The sequence below is a fragment of the Hypomesus nipponensis genome, chromosome 8 (genome assembly GCF_054491055.1).
Source record: "Hypomesus nipponensis isolate SF chromosome 8, ASM5449105v1, whole genome shotgun sequence".
Taxonomy (NCBI): domain Eukaryota; kingdom Metazoa; phylum Chordata; class Actinopteri; order Osmeriformes; family Osmeridae; genus Hypomesus; species Hypomesus nipponensis.
Genome location: NC_140368.1, coordinates 17,883,375 through 17,896,617, shown reverse-complemented (window position 1 = coordinate 17,896,617; position 13,243 = coordinate 17,883,375). Strand labels below are relative to the sequence as shown.

Here is a 13,243-nt window from a genome sequence, read left to right as displayed (position 1 = left end):
CTAGACCGAAAGACACGGAAGTGAAAGATGGCTGCGTCCAGTCTCGTGCTCTCGCTTGCCTCACTGCGCCACTGAGCACTTTTCATAGAAATAAATGGGGACGCCATCTTGGAAGACAGAAGTAGCTGTCTCTAGTTATATTAACTCTATGAGCCCTGCACACCCCCATCGGAAGTATACTCGGCCGACGATCGCCTGCTCTCTGGATCGAATTTGCAACCTCCGGCATCTCAGGCGCGCGCACTACCAGATATGCAAATGAAAGGCTGCGGGTGGCATTTTCCATACCTGAGGAGTAAGTTTAACCGATCTACATCAGCTGTACTTGAACTGGCCCTATCCTCACAAGCGAGCAACGCTCTTTATCTGACAGTGGTTTTTGGCCAGAGCGCTGGGTCATCATCTAGTAGTGTAGAAGTCAAATCATCTTGACAGGGGAGATGGTCACTTACATTATGTGGGGAGAAAGGCAGTTTAAATATTTCCGTTATCATCTGTGCCCGGGCATGAGATGCTACGGGAGGTGTTTCAAACATGCTAACAGTACTTGTGCTAGCTGCCGCATCATTGAATATCTGTGGAGAGAAGTTTCAGTTTGGTATCTACCTGTACTCTCCTCTTTTTTCTTTCTCGCTCGGGTAGTTGTGTTTCATTTAGCTAATTTGTTTTTGCATTCACTTAACTCATCTACTGTATCTGAAATATTAAGAAACTGATATGACGTGCTTTGCTGTACAGTTTAGATGCTGTGATCGATGGAATAGTCCATAATAGTATGGAGTAGGAGGGGAAGCTTTCTGGGTTAACAAATAGAATTGCTCTGTTGGTATTTTTGTTCATAGTTTTGGGAGAGGTTATGTTGTTCATTGGGTGTGCCTGCCTTCGCAAGAGCACAACCTTTGTTATCTCACATATATATTATTGGGGTGTGCTTTCCTTCGGCGAGCACAAACCATTGTTCTCTCATATATATTGTTTTCCTGTTTCTCTTTATTATTGTGAGAATGCTGTTAAGCATTCTCACTATTGTTTTTCTGTTTCTCTTTATTATTATTCCAACTTCTTAGTTCTTCCGTTAGTTCTTCCGTTATTTGGCCTTTAACTAGTCCTGCATACTTTCACCGATTCCTACAATTTTTGTATCAAAACGTTCAGCTCCTTTAGGAGATGATGGATATGACTTCTGGTATTTCTCACTTTTATACTTTTTAAAGAATTAAGGTTTTTGTGCAAATTATTCTCCCATTAAAAGTAATGGTAAATCCTTTCAAATCATTAAAAAGATTCCTCCTCTTTCAAACTTAACTAGTTCAGCATACTTTCAGCTAGAGACACCATTCCACCTTTAAAATGTTCACAAGACATTCAGCTATTCCCAAATGATTCAGCTTTTTCAAATATTCAGCCAATTTTGAATTGTGACATTTTTAAATACATGAAAAATGTAGCTCCTTGATTTTTATGCTCTTTTTCTGATGTTCAACTAAATTGTCAAACAAATTCCTCTGACATTCATATAGTTTAACTTACAGAAACAAGTTATACCTTAAAATGTAGGAAAACTTGTCCTCTTTCAGACAATTTAACTACTAAAGAGCTCACATTTACAGATTTTCAGCTTTGAGCCTTAAGCGAGAGCAGCCTTTCAAATTCTCTCACTAACTTCAATGGAGAGGTGGGTAAAATTCGTCAGAGAATTTCGAAAGTAGACATGTTTTCAAACTGCTGGTAGAGTAGTATTTCTGACCGCACAGACATATAAAGGACATGTCTGGTTTCGGGAGAGTCTTGGGTCTCGGAAAATATCCTCATTTTTGGATTGGACGTATAGTTTTGAGTCTAGGTTAACTTGTTTGAGGTGTGGATGCTTGGTAAATGATGGTTATTCTCTGCCCTCAGCGTATTAGCAATCATAGCTGCACCATCACCGTGGCAACCAAACAAACACGCACCATGAAAGCAGAATTGGGTAACGTTTTGGAAACTGCAGGTAGAGTCGTATTTCTGACCGCAGAGACACATAAAGGATATCAATGGCTTAGGCAGTCTTGGCTCTCGGAAAATATCCTTATTTTTTGGATTGGACGTTTAGTTTTGTGTCTTGGTTAACATGTTTGAGGTGTGGATGCTAGGCAAATTTCTGTTATTCTCGACGAACCAATAAAGTTCATCATTCATCAAACCCGATTACTAGCAATTGTCGGTTTATGCCAATAATACAATTACTCCGTTTACATGTGTAATTAGTTCAGTCAAGACAATCACGTATTAGATTTGAGCATTTATTGTTACATGACATGGACATGTAGATTTACTTTGGCACAGTGGATGATCTAAGGCAGTGGTTCTCAAACTTTTTAGACCCCGTACCACCTCAGAAATACCACCATTATGACCATACAGTAGCGTATACCTTTTTGGGCTCCCGACAAACTTTTTTTACAATAGGATAACAGTAGCCCCTGACTTAATTTTTTTGGAGCGCAAGCAGAACATTTTGGGATACACCTTATATCGATCTGCAATGCAATTATTAATGTAGAGAGGGTACAATTTCTGGGGAAATTGTGGTGTGTGCTTGCGTCGGTTGCATATGGGTCCGTTTTTTTACTGACATTTTTACAACTGATATAACGCTAGCTTACAGCAATGCACCACACAAACTTGAGTTTAAATACATTATTTAATGTGACATTACGTACTGTACATGCAAGTCTTAGCTAAATAACTTAAATGTATGATGCAGCGCTTTTCGAACAGTCCTCCTATACCACGACACGATACTTGCTGATTATAACAGCACAACAACGCAAAAACAGGCAGGGATACAGTAGCTAACAACGCTAATGCTAAATAAGTATTTAGCTGCTCGGCTCCATGAGAAGGGCTCGTGAGACTGCTCACCAAAAGAACGAAGGGAAACCCACTAGTTTGGCAGATCACGTAAGACATGTTCATAGGAACCTAGCGAAAAGTAGCCTAAACTTTCCTCGACTTTGAGCTAGGTTTATAGGTACCTAGTGAAAAATAGCCTAAACTTTCCAAGACCTTTAGCTACGGTAAGCTACTATTGCTGAGGGCTCGCTGATATCGCTGTAGGCCCTAGAAGGACGTCTTATCTATGCGTTGTTGCTACCGTGTGCCGACGTTGTGCACACCCAATACATTCCAAATTTGTAGGTCAAAAATGCTTGAGTGCTTGTAAACAATGCTTGCACTGTCTCAAAATTGGTCGTAAAATGCAACCATTTGGTCGCAGTCTGAAGCCCTGCCCTATTGAGCTACACAGTTCGCGCAGCAACTATCGTGGATGTTTGCATGCGCCACTACCGAAGAACCTTCAGGTAGTAGCGCGAGCCAACATTTATTTTTGTTTCGAAACAAAAATATTATAGGGAAGGCAGAACTTTTTAAAATCACATTTCAATGATATCATAGTTAAGGTATTTAAATATTTCTGATATTCCTCCGCGTACCACTAGAAGGGTGCCACAGTTTGAGAACCACTGATCTAAGGGAAGCACTCCCTGCCTCCTCGATGCAACACATACATACATGACATGTGAGGCAGGGAGCAATAGAGATATAATCCCCCTGATGGATAGACATACAGACAGCATGGGGGAGAAGGGGACGGTGGAGGGTGGCAGCAGCACTGATCATACAACGACCGGGGTGAGTGTGTGCATATCCGCGCGTCTTTTAAAGACGCCTTATCGAACGTGGCCGAATGGATATGCGCTGCTAACATTGGTGTGGTAGTGGGTGGAGTAAGGAAGATGGAGTAAGACACCTTACGTCCCCGATCACTGACTGATTGCCCTGCCAGAACTAGCTGCGCTTATTTATGCGATTACTCAATAAACACGTCTACATGATTCTTTTTTATTAATCATTGTATGCTCCACGGACGAAACTTGCACCATCATCCTTCTGCAACAAAGTGTCACCGTGTCTTCTTGTATCGGCCCTACTGCTGTATGTTTGAATCCTAATAAGAAAGCAGAGTAAATGCACTCAATGGTATGCCTATAATTTCAGCTGTTAAAACGATAATATTCTTGTTACGACTAGCTAGCCTACTTCTTCTCCTGTTTAACAGTTGAGCTTTCAGCTTCTCCCTCATTGTAGGCTATTTTAGCTCTTAGCTTTGTTAGATCGTGCAGTTCAGCTTCCACACTGCCTCTTTTGTGTGACTCACACATTTTTGAAATTCAATTCAGCTTTCAGCTTGCGGGTATTTTCTCATTTCTGTATTTTCAGCAATAAAAATTAAAATATATAAAAATAAAATAAAACGTTCAGCTCCTTCAGGAGATGTGTGCTCCCTTTAAAAGTAATGGTAAATCCTTTAAAATCATTAAAAAAGCTTGCTCCTCTTTCAAACTTAACTACTTCAGCATACTTTCAGTCCTCCTCTTTCAAACTTAACTACTTCACTTAACTACATTCAACCTTTAAAATGTTCACAAGACATTCAGCTTATAACCTTTTACAAAATTCTCACTATTTTCAGCTTTTTTAGCATGGCTGAACGGGGACAGCTCCCCATTCAGGTTTTCAGCATTCTCACTGCTGTTTTGCAGGAACAGCCGTTTCTAGTTATTATTATATTGTTTATTTTCGCGCCCCCAAGGCTCAGTCAATATTTGGACTGCATAGACAACGTGGATGTCAAAAGGTTCGTCTTGGTCACAATTGCGTTGGTTCTATTGGGATTTATGTTCCGTTGTACAGTTTAGGTTTTAATTAAGTTTTTGTGGCAAAAGTGAAGCTGACGGTGGTTAACTTCCTAGCCACAGTCACTGACGTCACTAACGTCACGAAATATCGCGTAACTACCTGTAGCAGAACATTAGTTTAGCAGCTCGTTAACTTCTGGGAGATATCTCGGCTAACTGCTTTACTGCAAGGGAGCTTCAGAAACGCCACAAGCAAAGAGGCCAGGGTGATAACTATTTACTCATTTTACTTTGTGATATGAAACACAATTGTGAAGTGTAATGTACAAAGCTGATATAAGGAAGTAGTTACATCTACTTTAGGAAACAGTAGTCTACTATTTCACTGAAGCATTAGCATCATGACAGAGCCTCTGTTGCCCGCAACACATATACAGCGGTCTATGATGCATCGGTTTTCAATTGTTAAAATAAACATTCCTCTCAAATTTATTTTGGTTGTAGAATTTATTATGACATTAGATTACAAGTAAACGATTTGTTGGTGAAATTATCATTACCTGTGGTTTCAAACCAGTGTAGCTCACTGCAACGCTGTAGCCTAGTCTAGTAGCTAACAAAAACATCTCTACAGTACAGTCAGAGAATGTCTAATATAGTCTTAAACAGGCTCTGGTATAGTACAGGCACAGCTGTTTACAGGAAGTCAAACGGCGGCACATAATCTGCACTACCCTTACTTAAATCAAGTCTTTTAATAGGTGAAACTATCTGACTAGTGACTTCTAACTTAAACTCCATTGCCATAGTCTGAATTTGTCAATCTGTTCATGAAAATAATTCATTTCAGCCTAAACTGTACAACGAAACGTTAAATTGAATTCAACCAACGCAATCGCTACCGAGACGAACACAGTCTAGTACTGTACTAGTACAACTTACCGGGGCAGCTGATGAAGAAAGTGTTTTGTCCGTCTCTTCATGAACAGAGTGACTAAGTTCAGTTGAGTTCTGGATTTTAATAAGTATTTATCAATCTGCAGATTGGGAGAGAAAACCAGACCTCTGACAATAAATGACAACACAACACCAGGCTTAGGTCTCAATCAAGTCTCTCTCCGCTCTGAAGGCCAGAGGACCATATTTTATAGGGCACAAGAATGTAAACATAGTGACAGTCAGGCAGTAATGGTGTTACAACAGTCTCAGAGAAAGAGATGAACAGCTCCCAACACATGACCACTCAAACTACAGAGTTCATAGTTGGAGCTCTCCTTGTAGTCATGACAAGGACCATTTAGCCAGTACTTTCTCCTGATCTCAAACATGTATTAACCCTGACACATAAACACAATCTACTCTTATTAATAGCAAGCTTACATGAGAACATACTAACTAGTATCCAATGACTAGTTCTCTTGATTAGTGAATAATGTAAGCACACAGGAAATCTACATTTCTTCCACACAGCTTCTCCACACAGGGCTATTTTGGGTTGTTACTGACTGATCGCTACCACTGAGATTTTTATGAATGAGGGATTTTTCCCTAAATAAATGTTAAGCTTATTCACGTTTATGGGGGCATATTCTTCAGTTAGCAGATGGTACTATTTGAATCGCGATCCCATCTGAGATAGCTATATGCCCGGTAACGTCGTTGTTAGAATAAGCTTCAAAGGGGGTTCTTTATTATGAATGAATGCAATATGAGTAGGCTAAATGCCTGAAAATATCACAAGAAGGGAAAAACTTAAAATTACGTCTAAGTCATAGAGATTAGGTCCAGTTTTACACTGGTCTGCCAAATGTATTCATTTTGATTAAACTATGAGGCTGCTCCCTCTTGCAGGGGAAATGAGAAGAGAACTATTTCCTTCTACTCTTCACTCTTAGTATTTTGAGTTGTAAATGAGCAGAACCAAAATTATACTTTTAAATCTATGTAATGTTTATAAATAATAAGTAGGCTTTGCATTTTTTAAATAAAATATAGCCTACATAAGTATCATTTGTAAAAATGTCATTCAAAAACGGACCACTGTGCAACCGACGCAAGCAAGCACACCCTACAAATTCCTCAGAAATTGTACCCTCGCTAGTTCAGCTACACAATAGCATAAAGAACATACCTGGGAGGCTAAATTAACATAACAAGCTAGCGAGTCCAACAAGAAAATTACCGGTAAGCTAGTTCACCAAGCTCCCGATCTCATTCCACATCACTGAATCCGTTGAATTTGTTGGTTCATGTCAGTCAGCATGAATTAACATTTAAAAACAACACTTTTCTTTTTGTGTCAGTTGTGAAACATTATTCCTAGGAGCGGCTAGTTACCCCATTTTGCCTTATATACATACCCTTTGGTCTTACAGACTGTCAAAGCAGTGATTTAGATGACAAAAAGGCTGTTTTAATGAACATTTTAAGATTTTGCAGCACAAGACATTTATTTTCCATTTCCATGTTGTGTTCAACAATAAATAAGATTGTATAAAGTAACTCAGTAGTCTTTTCACTGGATACTTTCGTACTCAAGCAATTATTTGGGTGACTACTTTTACTTCTAATTGAGTCATTATTATTTTAAAGTAACAATACTTTTACATGCAGTCTTTGGCTACTCTACCCGCCCCTGCTCACAAGTGCAGTTGCCATACTCTGTCCAGACCTAAAACCTGATTAAAAGGGTTACAAACAGTTCATAGATTAATTACCAGAAATTGTACTTTTGAAATAGGCCTGTAATTGGACATGTTAGCAGTGTAATTTCCAGATTTTGAAAGGAGTGGTACAACTGCTTCTATTTCAAGAGTGAAGGTAGGTTTGCCTAGCCTGGCTCTGCCCTCCTACGTACTTCCGCTCAATTTGGATTTTGCTTCAGTAGTAGGTCTGGGAGCTAGGCTCTGAAGTCGGTTTCCAGAAACACATTTTTTGTAGGTCCAATCAGCGAACAGAGGGAGTGGCCGAGAACGATGACGTTAATGTTGTGCACTTGTTTTAGTAGTTCAGTAATGGCGGCGGAGAAAGATGCGAGTGAAACTATTCTGCGGTTGTGGTAACGCTGCCGAATATAGGTTAAAGCCGGAGCAAGAACATTCCATGCTGAGTTTTGTTGGTGGCCATGATGTTGTGGCCCTCCTCCCCACGGGGTTCTGGAAAAGTTTGATTTTTCCAGCTACGGCAGCTAGCTCCGTTTCAGTAGTGGTGAAGGAGTTGGCTAAGGCGAACGCTTGCGATTGGTTAGTGGCTCTGGGCGGATCCAATAGTTTCAAACTCCAACAGAGGGCCCGCCTTCAAGGAAGTTAACGTTTGTCAATCGAGAGTTCCCAGACCCTCTGTACAAATGTAATGTACGAGGGTCTGGTTAGGACCAGGCTAAGGTTTGCCACCCTTATAATATGATTGACTACTGATTCAATCTGAGATGCAAACCTTTGTGCGTACCCTACTCTAATGCTGACACGCCATTTTCACATGCTTGGAATGAAATAAAACCAAAAGAATTTCACGAGACATATAAGTGTTAAAGATGTCGGCTGATAACATTACCTCCAGTTCAAGTCCACGCGTAAAAAGAAAGAGGCTCTCCAAACATGGAAATGAGTAGCAGACAAAGCATGAGGGAGTCAGTGCTGTCAGTGGAAACTACCCGCCAGATTATTTTCATAAAGATATTAACATTTTTGACATTTTACCTACAAAAGTGTGAGGGTTTCATTTTAAGCATCAATGCTTAATTTCGAGGTGAATTGACAGTTTTATTCTAAAAAGTTCTGACCGAAGTTGGAACGGAAAGGCCACTTTAAAGGTGCCATGCTTTGTCTCTGTTGGCGTCAAATATATTCCTTGCAACAACTTATTTGCAGAGAATACACACAAGCAACGGCATAGAATTTACAGTTTTTTCTGATTGCTTAGACACAAAAATGTCAAATAACAGTTAGTGAAATCTGACACTCAAGGAGCAAAACAGAAGCCCAGACCTGCACAGCTATAAGCACATTCTCATCCTCACACGCCACACAAAATACTACAGTGTTTTGCAAATCACTAAACCCACTTTTCTACATTGGACACAGAAATTTAAGATTGTCACTTCATTGCCTTTTTAGACACTGTCTTGTAAAATGCAACACATGTGAACTATCCTGTCCTCTCCACACGCCTTGCATGGATATACAGGTGGATAACTCCGTCCCAATCACCACCACGTAAACAGAGGCTTCCAGTTGAAGTTCTTTATTGTAGTCATTGATTGTCCATAGGAGTAAAACTACAAAGAAAATACAGTGTAAATAAATATGTCCACATACACGTTCGTATGTATGCTAATACGTGACAAATAATATGTAGTAATACACCAAACATAAATTGTATCTATATTAAATCCAAAGTGTTAAGATATTGCTAAACAATGTGACACGTGAAAACACCATCTCCCGTGTCCGTTAATAAACACCTTAAACATGCTTCGATCTACAAAATATAACTCAATATAAATAATAGATGACCCAAAAGATTGATAACACATACCAACGATTCTCTCTCTCGGACGTGAACGCCTGGATGATAACAGATATGAACATGTGCTTCCTCTCTCTCATATATAAGAAGGAGGACTGCCTCATAGTAACTGATGATGTAACTTCTGGTCACATGACCTGAATCTCCACTACACAAACTCACCAGTAGGAGGTGCCAACACAGGAAACATACAACTGATTAACAAGGCAACACACCCCCCGTCTGGTATCCCTAGATACCATAACATTTCCACAAACCACCTCTAAGGGAGGAAATTGATCAAGCCTGTTCCTCTGGAGAGAACAGCAGAACCACTTCAGTCACAGGCCTGAGATACAGCTTCGGTCCACCTTGTCTGTAGATCTTCACCTCGACTTTACGAACTCTTCCGTCCTTGCTGGGGAACACCTGAGATATGACTCCCATAGGCCAATTGTTTCTTTTAGACTGGCTATCCCTCATGAGAACCACCGAACCTGGAGTGATGTTCGGTTTGTCAGACGTCCATTTCCTTCTTGCTTGCAGGGTAGACAAGTACTGTTTGCGCCATCTGTCCCAAAAGGTATCGGCCAGGCTTTGCACTTGTCGCCACTGTCGCTTATGTAGGTTCTTGATGTCACCTGGAGGGATGAGATGAGGACCGGTTTTCTGCGTCAACAGTGTGGCAGGACTGAGGATGAATGGATCTTCTGCATCTGGGGAAACAGGTACTACAGGTCTGTTGTTGACAATTGCCATCACCTCAGCCATAAAGGTGGTGAGCACCTCATGAGTGAGCCGGGAGGTCTGGGACTGGAGAAGCATGGAGTCGAGAATTCTGCGGGTGATTCCAATCATCCTCTCCCATGCCCCACCCATATGAGAGGCATGAGGCGGGTTGAACGTCCAGGTGCAGCCCTTTTCAGAGAGGTACCTCTTCACCATTTCCTCATCAACATTAGAAGGGATTCCTAGCTCCTTGCACGCTCCGATGAAGTTGGTACCCCGGTCTGAGCGGATGTGCTTGACCGGCCCACGGATTGCCAGGAACCTTCTCAACGCATTTATAAAGCTGGAGCTGTCCATTGACTCTATAACCTCAAGATGGATAGCTCTGACGCTCAAACAGGTAAATAGGACGGCCCATCTTTTACTTTCGGCATGGCAACCCCTAGTACGACGTGCTGAGACAGTCCAAGGTCCAAAGACATCAACACCGACATGAGTGAAAGGTGGGTCCATGCTGAGTCTATCCAGAGGTAAGTCGGCCATTTTCTGGACCTCACATGTACCTCGTAGCTTACGGCAGGTGATGCACTTGAAGATGAAGCTGCTTACACACCTTTTTGCCCCCACAATCCAGTAGCCAGCTGAACGGACTGCGCCCTCAGTAAAATGGCGTCCTTGATGTTGTGACTCTGTATGATAATGTCGCACAAGAAGGGATGCAACATGATGACGTCCAGGAATGATTAAGGGCCTTTTCTCCTCGTATCCCAAATGTGACTCCCGTATCCGTCCTCCAACCCTCAAGAGACCATCCTCATTAATGAATGGATCCAACATCCTGAGAGGGCTGCTCTTGGGCATGTTTCTTTGATCCTTGATGCAATCGATCTCTTCAGCATAAGTTTCCTGCTGCACCGATAGAATGATGACGTTTCTACTCTGCCTGAGTTCCTTCACTGAGTATGGTGTTCCACTGTGACGCCATTCTTTGGAGGTACGGCCAGGATCTTCTGAAGCCTTCTTGAAGTGGTAGGCAGTGCGTCTGAGGAAACAGATGCCACGACTAAGAGCCCTCCAAGTCGAAAAGCGTTGAAAGCGCTGGGATCCAAGTCGGCTGTCATCGGTGGTGGAGGCAAGCACTGTTACTTGGGTGCGCAGGTCTTTATCCTGTCCTGGGTCTACTAGCTCAAACACATCTGTCTTGAAAGGTGTTTCTTCTGGTTGAGACAGAAACTGAGGTCCGGTAAACCAGCTTGTGTACTTCAGACGAGCTGCATGTACAGACCTTGTGGCGTGGTCCGCAGGATTGTGCTCAGTAGACACATAACGCCATTGCTGTGGCTTTGTGCTCCTTCTGATCCTTTGGATCCTGTTGTGGACATAAACATGGAATCTCCTTTTCTCATTGTAAATGTAGCCCAGGACTACTTTGCTGTCAGTATAAAAGGTGAGTGCATCAAACTCAATGTCGATCTCGGAAATGATGAGTTCTGCCATGGCCACAGCCAACACTGCTGCACACAACTCTAACCGAGGTATAGTTTGTTCTGGCCGTGGAGCCAATCTTGCCTTGCCTAAAATGAACCCTGTGCAGCAGTTACCTTCTGAATCTGTGACTTTTAGATAGGCAACCGCACCTATTGCCTTGTTCGAAGCATCTCCAAAGACACAGAGTTCTCTGTGCTGCGCAAGGGCTGGAGACACTTTTGTATATGGCCTTGGAATGTTCAGGAGCTCCAGCTCTTTGAGGGACTCTCTCCACTTTTCCCAACTTTCCTGTCCATCCGGAGACAATGGAGCATCCCAGTCACTAGTCTCAGAGGAGAGGTCCCTAACCAAAGCCTTGCCTTGTATGGTGACTGGAGCCACAAATCCTAAGGGGTCATAAAGGCTGTTGACTGTTGCTAAAACTCCTCTGCGAGTGAAGGGCTTCTTTTCTTCTGCCACTTGGAACAGGAAAGTGTCGGTCTTCAAGTCCCAGCAGAGTCCAAGGCTGCGCTGTATAGGTAAGGGGTCGACGCCAATTTCCAGATCCTTCAGATCGTTGGCGTGATCTTCGATGGGGAATGCCTCCATGACTTCTCGGCTGTTCGAGGCTATTTTATGTAGCCTGAGGTTGGAGCAAGCCAGCATGTTTTGCGTTCTCTTGAACAAATCAATGGCAGCTTCCTTTGTGGGGAGAGACTTCAGTCCGTCGTCAACATAGAAGTCTCGATCGACGTACTGCCTGGCGTCTTTGCCAAACTCTTTCTCTCCTTCACGATGTCTTTTTCCAGGTCATTGTCCCTGTGCCATAGAAATCGTAGGTAATTCCTGTCTTCCGGTCTGACAACGAAGCAGTGGAACATCTGTTGTATGTCCGCTGTGATGGCAATGGAGTCCTTTCGAAAACGAATAAGTACCCCAAGTAGACTGTTATTGAGGTCTGGGCCAGTCACAAGTACCTGATTCAGTGAGACACCTTTGTGTTGAGCACTTGAATCGAAGACGACCCGGATCTGGCCTCGTTTCTTAGGATGGTAAACTCCGAAGCAAGGTAAGTACCAACATTCTTCTTCCGTTTTCAGCGGAGGAGCTACCTCTGCATGGCCATTCTTGAATATCTTTTCCATGAAAGAGATAAAATGTTCCTTCATCTCAGGCTTCTTGTCAAAGGAGCGGTGTAGTGAAGACAAGCGATCAGCTGCTTGTGACCTGTTGTTGGGAAGGCGTATCCGCGGCTCTCTGAAAGGCAGGGGAGCTACCCAGCTATTGTCCTCATCTTTATAGACTCCCTGTTCCATTGTCTTCTGAAAGAGCATATCTTCAACAGAAAGGCCTATTTTGTCATCATCTTTTGTCTGTCCAAAGACATGACGTCCCAGATGCTCTCCATAGTCCTCACATGTGGGAGCCTCCACATGGACAGGTGCAGGGAGACTTGTGGCCTTGTTGTCATATAACTTCTCCTTCACAACATAGCGGTTAGGACATGGTCCAAAGACAGAATGGCGTCCATTTTCCAGAGTGTTGGTAAAATAGGTGCTCACAGTGGTTGGCTTGTGGACACTTCCAAGATAAACATTACCAACGATAACCCATCCCAAGTCCAGCCTCTGGGCATAGGGTGAATCATGTGGCCCATTTATCTGTTTCCTTACTTTGTGAACCCTTATTATGTCTCTGCCAAGTAGGAGCATAATAGGAGCCTGAGGGTCTAGCTTTGGGATGTGATGCACCAGAGGTTTCAGGTGTGCGTGATGCCTTGCCGCTTCCGGAGTGGGTATTTCGCAGCGATTGTTTGGAATTTTGTTACACTCAATCAGTGTAGGTAGAGAGAGAGTAAC

At 42.5% G+C, this 13,243-nt stretch overlaps 1 protein-coding gene and 1 long non-coding RNA gene across 2 annotated transcripts in view; one reads left to right on the top strand and one right to left on the bottom strand.

Annotated features, from left to right (window-relative positions):
• steap2 (STEAP family member 2, metalloreductase) overlaps window positions 1-13,243 on the top strand; it is an 84,920-nt gene that overhangs the window by 33,075 nt on the left and 38,602 nt on the right. The gene's annotated exons all lie outside the window — the stretch shown is intronic.
• Window positions 3,448-9,406, bottom strand: LOC146276183 (uncharacterized). The gene is made up of 3 exons (XR_014766274.1): window positions 9,219-9,406; window positions 5,625-8,958; window positions 3,448-3,991 (listed from the first exon to the last, which is right to left on the bottom strand). It is a non-coding gene; the product is annotated as an uncharacterized LOC146276183 (long non-coding RNA).